At 34.6% G+C, this 20495-nt stretch overlaps 1 protein-coding gene across 4 annotated transcripts in view; it reads left to right on the forward strand.

Moving 5' to 3' along the window:
• The window catches only part of COL4A5 (collagen type IV alpha 5 chain), a 238612-nt gene that overhangs the window by 78792 nt on the left and 139325 nt on the right, over positions 1 to 20495 (forward strand). The gene's annotated exons all lie outside the window — the stretch shown is intronic.

Below are 20495 nucleotides of genomic sequence, written 5' to 3' on the forward strand. Positions count from 1 at the left end.
CATTGTTTTTTTTTTTTCTGTTGTTTATGAGTGAAACAGCCAGAACTGAAGCATTCCTGCTTTTTGTGATTGTACTAAACTAGGGTTTTCGTGATTTCTGCCCATGTTGGAAAATACCATGGAGGTTTTCATGCAGAACACTTGCTTTACTGAAGGTGGTAGCAGGGTTTCCTGCTTTGCTGCCTGTGAAATAAAGATCATATTAGCTCCTCCTACCATGAATACCAGCTGCTGAGATGATCAGCCAGTAATTCTGTTAGAAATGCACAAGAAATGTTGGTCTACTCAGTGTAAGGGCAAAAAACAAATTTTTTTTTCTTCTTACCTTCCTGCCAGCAGGCAGCAGGGAGGCCTAGGGCATGTTAGTGCATTTTTGCACTGGCACAGAGCCCTGGAGTTGAACTCACTGAGTCTTAAATGCACTTAGAACACAGGTTTTGACTGCTTATAAAGGAGTCATTCCAGACATATTTATGCTCAGCACAACTCTAAAGTTTTTATTCTTACTATCATGGTACTATGGTCTTTTTGTTTGTTTCTTTTATCTGTGATGTTAGTACTTTTCCAAGGCCAAGTTAAAACAAATAACTACAGATAAGTTCAACTTGTGCTAATCTCTTTACATTTATGGAACTGCTTTACTGTAATCCTAAGAAAGATGTTGAAATTCAGGATAAGTCTGTACAGGCCTGGTAGATGGAAAGCCAAAGTGCTGTTAGTAACTAGTCCGTAAACACCTTCTTGCCACAAAATCAAGGTTTATCTCACTTCTCAGTTTTATTTTCTCAGAGAAGCCGCAGCTATGGTTGACTCATTTAACCAAAAATAAATCATTTTAAATGGTGTTGGAAGTTTTCATAATACAAGAAATAAATTATAACTTAAAATCCAATGATTTTATTGTGTTACTCATGTTTATTATCCCATCATTTTCTCGACCACTAATTTTTGGTTGGAAGTTTTGGACGCTTTTTGTCTGGAGTTAGTAGTGGAAAGAATGGCATTTAGAGGCAAAAGACAAAAATCTGAGTTCAAGTGTTAGCTTACTATGTGGTCCTAATTCAAATCATTTAAGCTCTCTAAACCTCAGTTTCTAAAATATACCTGCATACATCACAGAATTATTACTGAGAGGACCAAATATGATATATGTTATATCATTTGTAAATTGTAAAGAACTACACAAATGCTATTCATCATTTTTCTTGTTTTCCAGTCATTTCATCCCCAAATCTTTAATACATCTATGGCATACACATAATCCCTTAGTCACAGGTTAGATATAGATATCATGGTATCACTTAGGAATGTATATTTAATTTTATAGATGAAAATGTATGTATCACCAGATTTTCTTTTTTTTAAATTTATTTTTTATTTATTTTCAGTGTAACAGTGTTCATTATTTTTTCACCACACCCAGTGCTCCATGCAATCCGTGCCCTCTCTAATACCCACCACCTGGTACCCCGACCTCCCACCCCCCGCCACTTCAAACCCTCAGATTGTTTTTCAGAGTCCATAGTCTCTCATGGTTCACCTCCCCTTCCAATTTCCCCCAACTCCCTTCTCCTCTCACCAGATATTCTTACCAAAGGTTCATATTAAAAACAACTATCATTACCACAGAAACCATTTATGCATAAAGCCTTACCCATCTCCCTATACTCCCAAAGCAAAATAACTACCTTCAATTTAAATACAGAAATTAAACGTTTCTTCTGCTGGTTATATTATATCTTCTAAGAAACAATATTAAGTAATTTATTGGGTTGATCTCATTTTAAGATGATTTTAATCTGTTACTTGATTGAGTTCCCATTGTTGAATTTTCTTTGTAAGGAACATAAGCAAGTTGACTCTTACTGCAAAGTTGTCTTAAATCTTAGTACCGGGGGCTGCTGTTGAGTTCATCGTCACTAGAGGTGTAAACTAGGTAAAACTAGATTGCTAGAAATGTTTTAAGTAGATAACATAGATCATGTAGAGCTGAGAACTAGAAAGCTTATTCTGCTACATTGTGATCCTTACTTGTGTTTATTTTCAAATTTAGATAACTAATGTGTGTATATACTTGTTTCCTTCAAATATTTCTTATTGTACTTAAAAACCTTGGGAATTATTGCTAGGGATAATCTAATGGAGTATCATGTGAAAAATGCTTTTTGTGTTTGTTACCAGTTTTCTAAACATTTTCTTTCTCTTTTGAATATTTTGTGTTCCTCTTATGTCATTTATCTCATTCTTTCTAATAAATAATATTTGCTTAGTTCTGTAGTTCCCCATTTTAGGTTATAAAATTTTTCAGGGAGATAAGAAATTTAATAACCTCCATATGTACAGAGCCAGACTCAATAAAAACTTCTCAAATTTAATTTTTGGTTACTGGCACCTAAAATTGGGGGAAAATCACTCCTAATTAGAGTAGCTTATACTTGGTTTCCTTCTTATCTACCAATCATAGAACCTACTCTTTAAAAATGCCATTCTGATTTAGGGTGACTTTTTAATGTAAAAATCCCATTTATACAAATGCCATTAAAAACATCTAGTAAACCAATTATTTAAAAAACTCTCCATTTCACTTATTTTCAAATGGTATCCAAAAGTACTCGGAAATAAAGAATTTACCCAAAATAGGCATTGCTTCCTTATCCTAAATGTAAAATCACTAGGGCTAATCTTAGTTAATTTTTATGGATTTTTAAGGTTACAGTACTTCTGATAATGACATGTTCGGTAATTTGTACAGATTAGATACCAGTGTCTGATAACTGATGACTTTAAATCTTTGTGCTCATTTTGAGCAATGTTAGTTTATAAGCAGGAACTCACAGTCCAGCATACATCTGTCACCTCCTTTCCCCAACCTTCTTCTATCCCCACTGGAAAAAAAATAGGTTCTTGTAAACTAAATGAGTGTATCTTTATTCTTTAGTTGTTTTAATAACTGTTATGTTTTTAATCAAGGAAAATCATTAAGTGTTAGTATTGGCAAATAATAACATGTTATAGTCATCATCTTTTACTGAGTCTCCTCATATTTTAAGTTCTGGGTTTATAGAATGTGGCAGCTGTTTCTTTGGTTACAAGCCTTTCATACTGATTAATGTGTTCTTCTATAATTTGATTTTTTAAGAAATACTTTTATGATAGAAGAAAATGTTTTCTCCTCATAGGAAATCTGGCAAAATACCTTGGCTTTTGCTCAGATTTGGAAAGTGAACAGGAATTAGTTTTAAAGTATTGGAAAAGTCATGAAACGCATTCTGGCTCTGGATCTGTCATCGACTGGCCCTCTATTTCTTGTTTAAAATGAGGGGAATCAACTAGATAATTTCTAAGACCTCTTTCAACTCTGCTAACATTCTTTTATTGTTAGCACTTTTTAGGAAGAGAGAGCATATCTGTTTATGGATTGTTGTAGGATATCAAATAAAGGATGAAGCAAAAGATATGTAAAATTTTTGGACTTGGACTATTAAAGGATGGTGAATTCATGCCCTCCAAAACAGAGGTTCTGTGTTAAGAGCTGGCAGGTTAAAGATGACTTCTGTTTTGAAATGTTAAATTTAAATTAGTATCTTTCAAGAGATTATGAGACTCATGAGAGTAGCCGTTGTGCGCATATGGTTTAAAAAGTACAGCTCATAGTTAAAAACATGTTGCTTTCCTCATCCATTTTGACTTCCTAGGTCAGTTTCTTAAAAACAAAAGCTTGCAAATAAGTTTCTTTATCAACAGATGATCTGCTTACTTTGTGTTAGGACAGATGAAGTGCTCTTCCTGCTACTACCCTTATCTCTCCTACCTTCTCTTAGTATGTCATGCTGTTTTCAGTTAAATCAGTAAGCAGTGTTTATAGTATTTGGAAAATGTGAATATTATGAATATGTTGCTGATTGTAGAGCCAGATAAAAGCTCTATGATTACATTTCTTTTCTTTTTCTTTTTGTTTTTTCTTTTCTTTTCTTTTCTTTTTTTTTTTTTTTTTTGGTGTTGATCTTTCCCCAGACTCCCTAATTACATTTCACCTATTCTTAACATGCATTTCTCATACACTTTGTTTTTTAAATTTTATCTTATTTTTTATTTTTTTAAGATTTTCTTCATTTATTTGACACACAGAGAGAGATCACAAGTAGGCAGAGAGGAAGGCAGAGAGAGAGGGGGAAGCAGGCTCCCCGCTGAGCAGGGAGCCCGATGAGTGGCTTGATCCCAGGACCCTGAGATCATGACCTGGGCCAAAGGCAGAGGCTTTAACCCACTGAGCCACCCAGGTGTCCCAAATTTAGGTGTTTTTAAAGTGTATTTCTTGGGGTGCCTGGGTGGCTCAGTTGGTTAAGTGTCTGCCTTTGGCTCAGGTCATGATCCTGGAGTCCCAGTATAGAGCCCCATGTCAGGCTCCCTGCTCAGTGGGGAGTCTGCTTCTCCCTCTCTCTCTGCCCCCCCCCCCCCCGTTCCATTTTCTCTCTCTCACTCTCTCTCTCAAATAAATAGAACCTTTTTTAAAAAGTGTATTTCATGTGAACCAAACCTTTTATCATTTTGAAGTGACCCTATTTTCTTTCATGATGCTTTTTGCCTTGAAGTCTGTTTTATCTAAAATTAATATAGTGATACCAGTTTTCTCTATTACATGTATGATACAACGGTTTTCATCTTTCATTTGAACCTTTGCATGTAACCTTTTATTTTTGATGTCTCTGGTGAATAACATACATGTTGCAATTTACCCTTTTTTTGCAGTCTGAGGATATTTGCTTCTTAAACACTTTCATCAGTGTACTTAACCACCTAACTTTTCGGTGACAATATTTTCAAAAAATTGAAAGAAGATACCACGAATCCTCTGTATTGTCCCTCTGGATTCAACACTTGCTGGCATTTTACCATATTTGCTTTATATTTTTATGTGTTTTGCTCTCCAGTGTCTGTGTATGTGCAAGTTTAATGATTATGTAAGTATTTGTATGTATATATACTCTTCTTTTTTGATAAGCCATTTAAAATTTGCAAATATCATGTATGTTACATGTCTAAATACCCCAGGATGTATCATGCCTCACCAAAAGAAAAGGACATTATACTATGTAAACATATCATTATCACACTTGAAAAAATTAACAATGAGTAAACACAAGTAGGGAGAGGGAGAAGCTAGCTCCCCACTGAGTGGGGATCCCAAAACTGGGCTTGATTCCAGTACCCTGGGATCATGACCTAGGTCCTAAAGGCAGACACTTAACTGATTGAGCCACCCAAGCACCACAACAATGATTTTAAGGTATAATCTAATATTCAAGTCATATTCAGATGTCCCTAATGGTCCTTAAAAGTCTTTTATAGCTGTTCATATACTACATCTGTTTTGCTTCCTTGAATTTTTAAAAATCTGGAATGTGTTGGAAGAAAATTTACTATAGATCTCTCATGTCGCTGTATATCTTGAGAGGAGTGGAGCTGACTTTTTGGTCCGGCCTGTCTTTTACAGGGTATTTGTATAGTGAACAGCTTGAAAAGAGGAAAAACCAGGTTTGTTTACTGCCCAGTAAAATAAAGATAACATCTCAGAGCAAAGGTCAAGCAAGCTTACTACCCATCATAAAATATATGTGTTTTCTAAACATTCAGTTTATCTACTGTAACAGCAATGTATATGTGAAGGCATTACCTTGTCTGCTTCATGTCACCCTGTGGAAACTGGATCCAGGAAGCCAGGGCTATTGCTGTGAATAATAAATTATTATATGGTCAAAACATCTTGTATTTTCTGCCAGTATCCATGAAACTATGGCAGGCTAACTTGTTAGCTTCCAACTAGGGAAAAATCTCAGAACCCTGAATGTTCTCAATGGGATGGTCTTCCCACATTTTTTTCATAACACTGATTTTTTTAAACAGCTTCATTAAAGTATAATTCACATCAAATTCACCCACTTGAAGTTCACAATTCAGTACTTTCTAGAGTATTTACAGAGTTGTGAGACCATCACCAATATCAATTTTTGAACATTATAATCATCCCCCAAAAGAAACCCTTAGCTGTCACTCCCTATGTCCACCCAACACCCTAGCCCTAGGCAACCACCAATCTAGTTGCTTTCTCTATAAGTTTGGCTATTCTAAACATTTCATGTAAGTGGAATCATTCAACCTGTATTTTATGTCTGACTTTTAGCACTTAGCATAATGTTTTCCAGGTTCATCCATGGTATAGTGTGAATCAGTACTTCATTCCTCTTTATTGGTGAATAATATTCCATTGCATACATATACTACATTTTGTTTGTCAGAGCATCAGTTGATGGACATTTGGGTTGTTTTATATTTTTTAGACTACTCTGGATAATACTCTGAACATCTGGATATATGTTTTTCTGAGGATATATGTTTCTGCTTTGCTTATGTATATATAATTAGGCATGGAATTGTAGAGTTGCTGGGTCATATTCTTGAGAAACTACTAAATTATTTTTTAAAGCAGTTGTACCATATTGAATCCTCATCAGCAATATATGAGGATTCTAACTGCTTTGATAGCCTTGTTAACACTTGATATTATCTATTTTTTATTATAGCTATCTTACTGTGTGTGAAGTTATAGCTCATTGTAGTTTTGATCTGCATTTCCCTGATTGCTGATGATCTTGATCATCTTTTTATGTGTTTAATGGACATTTGTATATCTTTTTTGGAGAAATATCAATTCATATTCCTTTGCCCATTTTCGTTTTTATTTTTTATAGTAAAAGGGTTCCTGTATTACTTTCCTGCATTCTCCTTCTGCCAGATTCTCTCAGCTGTGTAATTATTTTGCTATTAGAGAGTATAACTCTTATGTGCTGTTATATCATGATAATTAATTCTCCTAGGATTTGCCTTCAGAGTTAATCTAAAATTTGATAAAAAATTGATACTAATATAATTATCTAAGTATCAGTCACACTTAGAACTTGATATTTTGATTGGATGCAGAGACAAAAATTTTATAATTATAAACCACAAAACCTGTGGAGCTCAAAAAAGAATCTTGAATTATAGTCAAATGTAGTCTTATAGATTCATTTGGTTTGTTTCCAATTTGGACAATTACTTTCTTTTATAGATTTTTTTCTGAAGATTTTGTCTTTATTTTTCTTGTTATCATTAAAAAAACCTTCTTCATTACATCACTACTTTTTACCAGTTTCTTAATTAATCTCCTCGCTGGATATAAGTACTAAAATAGTTCCAGATTTGCACTTAAAGATATACAAATCCATTTTCCTAAGACGAGCATATGACATTGCCTTGTCTTTCATACCCTATAACTAGTTTTTTTCATCTTTACCATTCTTTATTTGCTTAAGAAATATTTCAAAATTGAATTGATTTAATTATCAGTAATTCCAAACATTTTTTATTTTTTTATTTTTTTCTGTTCTCTCTTGCTTGTTTGTTTAGGTAGAAGTATAATTAACCCACTGTTTTATCAATTTCAGGTGTACAATGAAATGATTCAATAATTCTGTATATTACATAGTATTCCCCACATTAATATTGTCATCATCTGTCACCAATGTTTATATAATATTATTGACTATATTCACTGTGCTGTACTTTTCATCTCTGTGACTGATTTATTTTGTAACTGAAAGTTTGTACCTCTGAATCCCCTTTATCTATTTTACACAGCTCCCAACCCATCTCCCCTCTGGCAACCACCTGTTTGTTTTCTGTATTTAAGAGTCTGGGATTTATTTATTTATTTATTTAAAAAATTTCCCCCTTTTAAAAAATTGTTTTATTTATTTATTTATTTTTATTTCTTTTCAGCATAACAGTATTCATTGTTTTTGCACCACACCCAGTGCTCCATGCAATCCGTGCCCTCTCTAATACCCACCACCTGGTTCCACCAACCTTCCACCCTCCGCCCCTTCAAAACCCTCAGATTGTTTCTCAGAGTCCATAGTCTCTCATGGTTCACCACCCCTTCCAATTCCCCTCATTTATTGGTATTTTGTTTGTGCATTTGTTTTGTTTCTTAAATTCCACATATGAGTGAAATCATATAGTGTTTGCCTTTCTCTGATTTATTTCACTTAGCATTATACCCTCTAGGCCCATCCATGTCGTTGCAGATGGCAAGATCTCATTCTTTTTTATGGTGGAGTCATACTCCATTGTGTGTATATAGTACATCTTTTTCCATTCATCTATTGATGGACTCTTTGGTTGCTTCCTTTGCCCATTTTTAAATTGGGTTATTTGTCAGTAAGTTAATAAGTATTCTTTATATATTCTGGATATAGGCCTCCTATCATGTACAAGATTTACAAACATTTTTCCACATCATAGGTTGTCTTTCACTATCCTGATAGTATTCTTTGAAGCACAATTTTTTAAATTTGATTAAAATTTAAAAAAATAAATTTTTATGAGATTTAAAATATACCTATTTTTTTCTTTTATCATTTGTGCTTTTGATAACACATGTAAAAAGGCTTTGACTAACCAAAGGTCAGGAAGATTTAGTTACATTTTCTTTTTTAATTTTTTTAAATTTTTTATAAACATATAATGTATTTTTAGCCCCAGGAGTACAGGTCTGTGAATCACCAGGTTTACACACTTCACAGCACTCACCCACAGCACACACCACCCCCAATGTCCATAACCCTACCACTTTTTCTTCCGACTCCCCTCCAGCCAGCAACCCTCAGTTTGTTCTGTGAGATTAAGAGTCATTTATGGTTTGTCTCCCTCCTGATCCCATCTTGTTTCATTTATTCTTTTCCTACCCCCCAAACCCCCCACGTTGCATCTCTACTTCCTCATATCAGGGAGATCATATGATAGTTGTCTTTTTCCGATTGACTTATTTCGCTAAGCATAATACCCTCTAGTTTGATTCACGTCGTCGTAAATGGCAAGATTTCATTTCTTTTGATGGCTGCATAGTATTCCATTGTATATATATACCATATCTTCTTTATCCATTCATCTGTTGATGGACATCTAAGATCTTTCCATAGTTTGGCTATTTTGGACATTACGGCTATAAACATTCGGGTGCATATGCCCTTTCGGATCACTACGTTTGTATCTTTAGGGTAAATACCCAGTAGTGCAATTGCTGGGTCATAGGGTAGCTCCATTTTCAACTTTTTGAGGAACCTCCATGCTGTTTTCCAGAGTGGTTGCACCAGCTTGCATTCCCACAAACAGTGTAGGAGGGTTCCGCTTTGTCCGCATCCTCGCCAGCATCTGTCATTTCCTGACTTGTTAATTTTAGCCATTCTGACTGGTGTGAGGTGATATCTCATTGCGGTTTTGATTTGTATTTCCCTGATGTTGAGTGATGTGGAGCATTTTTTCATGTGTCTGTTGGCCATCTGGATGTCTTCTTTGCAGAAATGTCTGTTCATGTCCTCTGCCCATTTCTTGATTGGATTATTTGTTCTTTGGGTGTTGAGTTTGCTAAGCTCTTTATAGATTTTGGACACTAGCCCTCTATCTGATATGTCATTTGCAAATATCTTCTCTCATTCTGTCAGTTGTCTTTTAGTTTTGTTAACTGTTTCCTTTGCTGTTCAGAAGCTTTTAATCTTGATGAAATTCCAATAGTTCATTTTTGCCCTTGCTTCCCTTGCCTTTGGCGATGATCCTAGGAATAAGTTGCTGCAGCTGAGGTCGAAGAGGTTGCTGCCTGTGTTCTCCTCCAGGATTTTGATGGATTCCTTTCTCACATTGAGGTCCTTCATCCGTTTTGAGTCTATTTTCATGTGTGGTATAAGGAAATGGTCCAATTTCATTTTTATGCATGTGGCTGTCCAATGTTCCCAACACCATTTGTTGAAGAGGCTGTCTTTTTTCTATTGGATATTCTTTGCTGCTTTGTCAAAGATTAGTTGACCATAGAGTTGAGGGTCTATTTCTGGGCTCTCTATTGTGTTCCATTGATCTATGTGTCTGTTTTTGTGCCAGTACCATACTGTCTTGATGATGACAGCTTTGTAATAGAGCTTGAAGTCTGGAATTGTGATGCCACCAACTTTGGTTTCTTTTTTAATATCCTTTTGGCTATTCGAGGTCTTTTCTGGTTCCATATAAATTTTAGGATTATTTGTTCCATTTCTTTGAAAAAAAAATTGATGGGATTTTGATAGGGATTGCATTAAATGTGTAGGTAGCTTAGACATTTAGGTAGCTTAGATATTTTAGGTAGTTTAGACATTTTCACAATATTTGTTCTTCCAATCCAGGAGCATGGGACATTTTTCCATTTCTTTGTGTCTTCCTCAATTTCTCTCATGAGTACTTTATAGTTTTATGAGTATAGATTCTGTGCCTCTTTGGTTAGGTTTATTCCTAGGTATCTTATCGTTTTGGGTGCAATTATAAATGGGACTGACTCCTTAATTTCTCTTTCTTCTGTCTTCTTGTTGGTGTAAAGAAATGCAACTGATTTCTGTGCATTGATTTTATATCCTGACACTTTACTGAATTCCTGTACAAGTTCTAGCAGTTTTGGAGTGGAGTCTTTTGGGTTTTCCACATATAGTATCATATCTGCAAAGTGGGATAATTTGACTTCTTCTTTGCCGATTTGGATGGCTTTTATTTCTTTTTGTTGTCTGATTGCTGAGGCTAGGACTTCTAGTAGTATGTTGAATAGCAGTGGTGATAATGGACATCCCTGCCATGTTCCTGACCTTAGCGGAAAAGCTTTCATTTTTTCTCCATTGAGAATGATATTTGCGGTGGGTTTTTCATAGATGGCTTTGATGATATTGAGGTATGTGCCCTCTATCCCTACACTTTGAAGAGTTTTGATCAGGAAGGGATGCTGTACTTTGTCAAATGCTTTTTCAGCATCTATTGAGAGTATCATATGGTTCTTGTTCTTTCTTTTGTTAATGTATTGTATCACGTTGATTGATTTGTGGCTGTTGAACCAACCTTGCAGCCCTGGAATAAATCCCACTTGGTCATGGTGAATAATCCTTTTAATGTACTGTTGGATCCTATTGGCTAGGATTTTGGTGAGAATTTTTGCATCTGTTTTCATCAAGGATATTGGCCTATAATTCTCTTTTTTGATGGGATCCTTGTCGTTTTGGGGTCAAGGTGATGCTGGCCTCATAAAATGAGTTTGGAAGTTTTCCTTCCATTTCTATTTTTTGGAACAGTTTCAGGAGAATAGGAATTAATTCTTCTTTAAATGTTTGGTAGAATTCCCCTGGGAAGCCGTCTGGCCCTGGGCTTTTGTTTGTTTGGAGATTTTTGATGACTGTTTCAATCTCCTTACTGGTTATGGGTCTGTTCAGGTTTTCTGTTTCTTCCTGATTCAGTTGTGGTAGTTTCTATGTCTCTAGGAATGCATCCATTTCTTCCAGATTGTCAAATTTGTTGGTGTAGAGTTGCTCATAGTATGTTCTTAAAATTTTTTGTATTTCTTTGGTGTTGGTTGTGATCTCTCCTCTTTCATTCATGATTTTATTTATTTGGGACCTTTTCTCTTTTCTTTTTGATAACTGTCCAGTGGTTTATCAATCTTATTAATTCTTTCAGAGAACCAGCTCCTAGTTTCGTTGATTTGTTCTGTTGTTTTTTTGGTTTCTATTTCATTGATTTCTGCTCTGATCTTCATTATTTCTCTTCTTCTGCTGGGTTTAGGCTTTCTTGTTGATCTATCTCCAGCTCATTTAGATGTAGGGTTAGGTTGTACAAGAAAGGCTTGTATTGCATATATTTTCCTCTCAGGACTGCTGATTTAGTTACATTTTCATTTAAGGGTTTTTATAGTTTTAGCTCTTGTATTTAATTTATGATCCATTTTGATTTAATTTTTATGTATGGTGTGAGGATCTTGAACATGCAAGTTCATTGGTTTGCATGTATATATCCAATTGTCTCAGCCGTATTTTCCTTTAGTTAATGTTCTTGACCCCCTTATAAAAACAAGTGCATCATAGATGCATGGGTTTATTTTTGGAGTCTCATGTCTATTCTATTGATTTGTAGGTCTGTCCTGATGCCAGTTTGATTACTGTAAATTTGTAGTAAGTTTAGAAAATGAGAAGTTTGAGTTCTCCAACTTTCTTTTTCAAATCTGTTTTGACTTTTGAGGTACCTTGCAATTTCATATAAATTCCATATCAATTTTATATATATTTAGTTATCTTTATATTCCTGAGTATTTTCTTCTTCTTCACACCATTGTAAATGGATTTTTACTAAATTTCATGCTAATGTATGGAAATACAAGTTTTTTTTTTTGTACGTTGATTTTGTGCCTTGTAATCTTGTGAACTTATTTATTAGCATTAATAGGATTTTCTCTATATAGGACTGTGTTATATGTGAATAGAGATAGCTTTACTTCTTCCTTTTTAATATGAATGGCTTATTTTCTTGTCTAATTACCCTGGTTAGAACCTGTAGGATGATACTGAAATGAAGTAACAGACTAGACATCATTGTCTTGTTCCTGATATGTAGGGAAAGGATTTAGTCTTTTAATAGTAATTATGATGTTCACCAAGGGTTTTTTGTAGATACCTTTTATTAGCCTGAGGAAGTTCCCTGCTGTTCCTACCTATATTTGTGGTAATGTCCCCTCTTTCATTCCTGATTTTAATAATTTGAGTCTTTCAATCAAAAAGTCTGTCAATAAAACTCATTAACTTGAGTGTCCCTTTCTTGTTGGCTTGTCAATTTTGTCAATCTTTTCAAAGAAGCAACTTCTGGTTTCTTTGATTTTTTTCCTATTTTTTCTATTCTCCACTTAACTAATTTCAACCCACATATGTATTATTTTCTCCCACTTAACTAATTTCAACCCACATATGTATTATTTTCTCCCTTCTACTTGCTTTAGGTTAGTTTGGTCTCTTTTCTAATGTCTAAAGGTTAAAGTTTAGTTTATTATTTTGAAATTTTATTTATTTATTTGACAGAGAGAGAGACAGTGAGAGAGGGAACACAAGCAGGAGGAGTGGGAGAGGAAAAGCAGGCTTCCCATAGAGCAGGGAGCTTAATGTGGGGCTCCATTCCAGGACCCTGGGATCATGACCTGAGCTGAAGGCAGATGCTTAATGACTGAGCCACCCAGGTGCCCCAAAAGTTTAGTTTATTGACTTGGCATATTTTTCTAAACATAGACATTTACTACTATAAATTTCCTGTAAGGGATACTTAAATGCATCCCATATATTTAGTCTATTTAGTCTATTGTATTATTTCCATTCTTTATTTTACTTTCAAGCTTTTTGTATATTTTAAACTATTGGGTTTTCCTATAGACATCATTTGATCTTGCTTTTTTATATAGTCTGACAACCTCTGAATTTTGATTGGCTTGTTTAATGCAGTCATATTGTTGTGATTGATATTATTAGATTTCTGTCTGCCTTTTTTGTTTACTGTATTTCTTGTGCTTTCTTTTTTCTTCTGTTGCTCCTGTACAGTCTCCTTTTTTCTTAAGTGAATATTTTCTAGTTAAATATTGTAATTCCTTTAATGATTTTCTCCACTATTTTTTGAGTTGTTTTCTAGTGTTTGCTCTAGTACTTACCATGGACACAATTATCTGTCAGAATCTACTGAAGATTTATAGCAACTTAATTCTAGTAAGATAAATATTACTCCTATGAAGCTCTATTCCCTTTTTCTCCTTTTAATGTTGTTACTGTTATACATCTTACATCTATATATGCTACAAACTCAGAAATACATTGTTATAATTAGAACTTCCCAAGTAAACTCAGGTCCCTTAGGGAGAGCTTCAGAGCTCTTTGGTTCCCCAGTCCACCACCAGCCAGGGAAAACTTCTGTGGCAGTGTTACAGAGTGGGGGGGGGGAGGAAGAGTGACCTGCTTCTCTTGAAGTGACACTCTGCTTTATGAGCAGGAGGGTCAGGGAAGGACTATTTGGTCTTTTCATCTTGCTTCTGCTAGCATCAACCCTATGCTCTGTGGATGGGCTGTGGTTGGGGCAGTTGAGTAAAGTACTGTCAGTCTGCCATGCATAGAGTATAGAACTTTTGTGTATGAGTTGAGGTTCTGTAGAAAACAAAAGCCTTAGAATTCTCAGCTGTTTTAGGTTGGAATAAAGCTTGTGCAACTTGGAACTGGGCAGGGGGAGAGTGAGAAATTCCGATGACCTGTTGAATTGAGATGCTGCAGTGCTCAGCTGGAAGCTGGAGGGAGAAGGAGCTCTGGGTTCATATCTACTTCCACCTCTTGTGGAGCTTTTGTTAAGCTGAGCAGGAAAGGGAGAGAGGAAGAGAGGGTCATAGCAAAAATGCCATAGATTCCTGCTGTTCATACTGAGATTTAGTAAATTTTGTTGAATGGTGTTTCTTCATTTGATGTAGCTTCTTAGGGCAATATCCAGAGACATAAATTTTGTTTGTTTGTTTGTTTGTTTTGGTTTTACCAGCTATTGTTTTTTTGTGAGGGAGATGATCCTCAGAGGTCCTCAAGCTGTCATTCACAAAGCCTGGCATGGCATTGACTTTTTGGAGAGTCTGTGGTAGTTGTCCTTCATAGATACCACATTCCACACTTGTCTGAGTATTTCCTTATATCATGTCATTTTACACGTACTTATACTTGACATAATTATTGTTATATTTCTTTAATTTTTCCTTTCTATTCTAAGATAGCACTTTCTTTCTCTCTTTTGCTTTTTTATGGATTTATTGAGTATTGTCCCCCTCCACTCCTTTGGAATTAATATCTTACTTACCTTCTTTTAAGGTTTACCTTAGGAATTAGAATACCTAAGTTGTATGCTTACCTTATCAAAGTCTAAAGTAATCAATACCCATTCCATGCCTGTTTTCCACACAATTACAATGACCTTAGAATACTTTAACTTCATTTATCCTCCCCTGACTTGCATTGTATTATCACTGTTTTTCTTTTAGTTCTGTATTTTTGAACCCTGCATCTCTTTTTATAATTGTTTTACAGTTACTATTTGTATTTAAACAAATAGTTTAAATTCACCCACAAATTTACCACATTTTTTTTCTCCATTAATTTTTGTATTTTAGACCTTCCATTTCAATTTCATTTCCTTTCATATAAAGGCAGAAGATATTCAAAAGGTTTGAATTTCTTACTGTGTCGTCCTGTTGTGGACATACTTTCTCAGTTTTTATTTGTCTAAAAATGTCTGTATTTTTACCTTGTTGTTGAAAGGTATTTTTGCTGGGTAAAAAATATAAGTTGACAGTTTTCTCTCAGTATGTTAAAAATGTCATTCTAGTCTGGCTTTTGTACTTCTGAGAACTAATCTGTAAATTAATTGTCACTCCTTTGAAGGCGATCTCTTTTGTCTTTCTTGATAGTTTTAAGGTCATGTCTTTGTTTTTATGTTGTGAGGTTATACTATTTTGTGTCTATTTTGCGGTTTGATTTTTCTTCCATTGAATCTGCTAGACTTCTTCAATTGCAGATCTCATTATTTTTTTAAAACTCTTTGCCATTATCTCTAACTGTTGTCCCTGCCACATTCCCTCTTTCACCTCTTCTTCTGTAAACCTAATTACTGTATGCTATACACGTCTTCACTTTTTCTTCCATGCTTTTTAATTATTATTTCACAGTTTCCATGTTTTATCTCTGTAATATATTATAGACAATTTGTGTTAACTTTGTCATGTTTTAAATTTTACTGTCTTTAGCTATATATAGTCTGCTTTGAAGGTCATCCACTAAGTTTTAAATTTCATAATTTTTTACTCACAAAATTTATATTTTATTTCAATTCAGTTATGTTACCCTTTTTTGTTTACAATTTCTTGGTTCATTTGTTATTTTCCAATTTTAAGAATACCTTTCATAATTGTAAACATAGTTACATATTTTGTGTCTAGTAATTCTAATATCTGAAATTTTTGCCAAGCAGTTTCTGCTGTCAGAAGTTTCTGCTCGTTTTTGCTTATGATATTTTGCTTCCTTGTATGCTTAATGATTTTTGAATAGAATATCTTATTTTCCTTTCAAAAAGCTTTTTTTAGAATTCTTTGAAGTTCACTCTGAAGGTATGTTTTTCTACACAGGCTTTGTGTGTATTTCTGACCAGGCTCTGGGAGGTCAAAGCAATTAGAGTCTGCTCTAAGCACCTTTGCAGTTAGAGGTTACTGGGCCACCCAGCTAAATGCTAATTTGGATTGTAAATCTGTATGTAGGCCAGTTTGTGGTTATATTTTCTCAGAGATATGTCCCCCCAGCCCCCGGCACTCACTGCTGAGTGCCAAGATATCTTTCTTAGAAGTTCCTGGGGAAGCAGTTGTGGGGTACTTTTTATTTTTAATGTATGAAACACCTTTACTGAAACAAGAATCTCAAATTATCAAAAGTTTGGTCAATGCCCTCAGGGCAAAAGTAGTTTCATTGTTCATTTACTGTTTTTTTTTTTTTCCCCCCTCTAGATTTTGGCCTGATAAATCCTATTGTGCTTCCTTTTGGTGCTTTAAGAACTTTTTACATTTTAAAAGCATTTTTCGTTTTTTTTTTTTTTTAAAGATTTTATTTATTTATTTGACAGAGAGAAATCACAAGTAGATGGAGAGGCAGGCAGAGAGAGAGAGAGGGAAGCAGGCTCCCTGCTGAGCAGAGAGCCCGATGCGGGCCTCAATCCCAGGACCCTGAGATCATGACCTGAGCCGAAGGCAGCGGCTTAACCCACTGAGCCACCCAGGCGCCCTTTTTTTTTTTTTTTGAAGCAGTCGTATCAGTCGGGATACTTAGCCACATCTTGGAATATTTCTCATTTTCTATGCCATTATTTTGTAATATATATATTTTGACTCACTGAATCAGAATTACCTAGAGATGTTTACTAAACTTTCAGAATCTGGTAGCCAATTTCAAACTAACTGAAATAACATCTCTAAGATGGGGTCCCAGTACCTGAATTTTTGTGAGGTTCTTTAAGTGATTGTAATGCATATAGAAGTTTACTTTTATTCATACTTTTAATGCTCATATCTGGGTTTTTTTTTTTTTTTTACTGTAGGAGCCTGAGATTTGAATTTATTGTTTTCTATACTTGTCCTAGCACTATATGTTCATTAATCCATTATTTTCACATTTATTTGATATGCCAACTTTTATCATATAGTAAATGTGTGTGTGTGTATGTGTGTTTCTGGCCTATTATGACTCATCAAGCTGCCCATTCTTTGAATGATACCATGCTGTTTTAATTATTATAGTTTCATGATGTGTTTTACTATGTGATAATAAAAAATCCTCCACACTATTTATTATTTTATCCTTAAAACATTTAAAACATTATTATAGTTGCATTATTTTCTTGCTTTAAGAATGTTCAATGACTTTGCAGAATTAAATAGTTTTTCCAGTTTTTAAAAGAACTTTCTTTTTTTGGCCTTATCTCCTCCTATACTTTTTCCATATGGACTTAAGAAGTCCTTAGACTAAGGTATTTAATGTTTATTTTACCTGGCTCTATGCCCACAAAAATTTTGTGTTTTAATCTGAGTACTTGCCATGGCCCTTTTTGCTCTAGATATCTTTCTGCCCATCCTTCAAAATTGAAGTCAAGTTATTTACTTTCTTTCTTTGCAGAGTTGTTATGAATACTCCTAAGCTCAAGGGAACTTCCTTTCTTAATTTTGACAGCAATTATTGACTATACCACTCATTTTTACTTGGTAAATCCTACTGAATCACAGGCTGTAAAAGCTGGAAGCTTCTGAAAGAGATTATATTATCCATCTTTGTCATTTTACCAAAGAGAAAAAACTGAGTTCTAGAGTATGGAAATTGACTTGTTTATAGTCTCCTAATGATTCAATTGTTGAGGTAAACTCAGAATGTATTTCTTATATTTTAGAACTCATTCTATTACCATTGTCTCCTACATCATTATTCCATTGTATTTAAATTTTTATTTATGTAGGCATAGGTTGTTTTTTTTTTTTTTACTAGATTGGAAGTTTCTTAAAGGCAGCGTTCATGTCTACACAATTTTTGATATCACTAATAGCCCTAAAATTGTGCTTTGTACTTATTGGACACCTAGTAAATATTAGCGGCTGTTGGTAAAAAACAAGTTGCTCCATTAACCACTTGTCAGATTGGGGCTAGTTCCTTGTGGCCATCACTGCTATAACTGTATGGAAAGTGGCATCTAGTGGTTGGTGTGTGTATTACAATGCCTTTAAACACCCCCCCCCGCGCCCCCCCACAAGCTCTGGTCTCATCATGATGTAGGTAGAATAAATAGAATATAAGTTAAATTTTAAAATTGAATTCAAACCAATATAAAATGTTTAAAGTAGTGACCTCTCTAAAGTATAGCTACATGTTAAGCAATAAAGAAGTGAAAAAAGATGAAATTATTAATTTTAAAAAATATACTGTATAAAATTACTTACAAAATAACATGCACACATATTTAAAGTTATATTGGTTGTTTACAGATTATATTAGGATTTGGAGGATTTTTTTGGATATTGAGAAGCTAGAAATACAATTGTAAAGAAAATTCATATAGTAACTTCTCTATATTAACAAAATCCTCTGTCTATTGCTTTGCATTGTTCTCAGGAGCTTAATTTATATTTTAAAAAGAAAGGTTTTTTAGTGAAAGATGAAAATAGAAAGTTACACCATCTTTTACTTGTAACACCAGAAAATGATGATCACATATTTACATTTAAAGTAGAGACATACATTCCAAAGTCAAATGTTATTTTTAGATGTTATAGCCATTTTAGATTATCATTTACTCCTCCATTAATGCATGTCACTGATTATGGATAATATGCACAATCTAATTCAGTGAATATGACCATTGCCAGTCTTTATCTTGTGAATCAGTAGTTTCTAAAATTTGTATGTTTGTACTTTGAAATCTAGAATTCATGCTTGCCCAAAACTATTAAATATCTTAAGTTAACCTCCATTCCTGACACACTGTAATGTAATTTTTCTGTATGGAATTCAGAGAGCAATATGTACTGTCTTTGCATCTTCTACCTGCACCTAACATAACATAGTGGGTGATCAACAAGTATTTGTTGAGTTAGTTTTATATGTTGGAAGGAGCTGTGCCTTACCTGTCTTTAGTGCCTAACAAGTTTTCTGGCCTCTAATCATGCCCAATTCATGTTTGATGAGTAAGTTTGTATAAGTACATTTACCTTGTGATGTTAGTGATGTATAATACTAAAACCACTGTATAACCTAACCACATATATATCACAAATAATAGCTGCATAACAGACTTTAGATTAGAGATGTCAGGAGCATTTTTTACTGGAACAGCATCTCGCAGTGTAAGAGATTAATTCCCAACCTCAAGCCATTGTTGTTTGCTTTTATTAGGAAAAGAAGTTCAAACATGTGGCTGGCTTCTAATTACAGCTGAGTGTGAGTGGGTTAGGAGTTATGAGTAGAAGGATGATGTCAGTAGTTTGATAAGGAAATGGGAAAATATGCTTGTAGTGGTTGGAGTAAAGGAACACAGGGAATGTTAGGAAGGAGGCTAAGGTATTTTTAAGTCATGGTCTTTCAAGACTAAGCACTGATACACATTACTTGGTATTTACATCACATAACAGTTTCTGTTATTTAATGAGAAGCATACCACTTTATTGTACATAAATGGTGAGCTATCTACATATGTTAACTAATTATGATTTAAGAAGTTCAGCTTTATGCCAGGGTATAGGGTAGATCTGGATGACAGAAGTCATCTACTGTCTTGTTCTCTTATGGGTTCTTATTTTATTTTATTTATTTATTATTTTTATTTTATTTGATAGAGAGAGGTACAGTGAGAGAGGGAACACAAGAAGAAGGAGTGGGAGAGAGCAAAGCAGGCCTCCCGCCAAGCAAGGAGCCTAATGCTGGGCTTTGATCCTGCGACCCTGGGACCTTGACCTGAGCCAAAGGCAGATGCTTAATGACTGAGCTACCCAAGCGCCCATATTTTATTTTATTTTTTAAAGATTATTGTCTTCCACCCAATGTAGGGCTCAAACTCACTATCTCAAGATCAAGAGTCGCTCTACTAACTAACTGAGCCAGCCAGGTACCCCTCTTACAGGTTCTTATTTTAGAGGAGAATATTTTTCTGGCTTCAACTCAGTTCTTAATATGAGTTAATGAACTACTAGTAGTGACTCTTTAGAATATCTAGACTGTGTGTGCTTGCTTCCGCAGCACATACACTAGAATATCTAGACTGTGGGAACATTTGTGGTAAAACTGTTGGAGTCATTTTGACTGAGCTACTAGTGATGAGACAGAGGGAGCAAATTTTAAAAAGTTGGTAGGAGATAGCATTATGTATTTTAGGCTCTGCAATTGCTCATAAATGCCAAGATACATGCAACGTCAACCAGCAGACATCTTTGGCTAGTTGCCAAGGTCATTGCTAATACAGATTGAGAGGTCATGTCTTCTGTATGATGTTAGGACAAAGCAAGGAGTTCCTAAGAGCTTGGACAAGTTGCAAAT

Source organism: Mustela erminea, chromosome X, assembly GCF_009829155.1.
Source record: "Mustela erminea isolate mMusErm1 chromosome X, mMusErm1.Pri, whole genome shotgun sequence".
In the NCBI taxonomy this organism is placed as follows: Eukaryota; Metazoa; Chordata; class Mammalia; order Carnivora; family Mustelidae; genus Mustela; species Mustela erminea.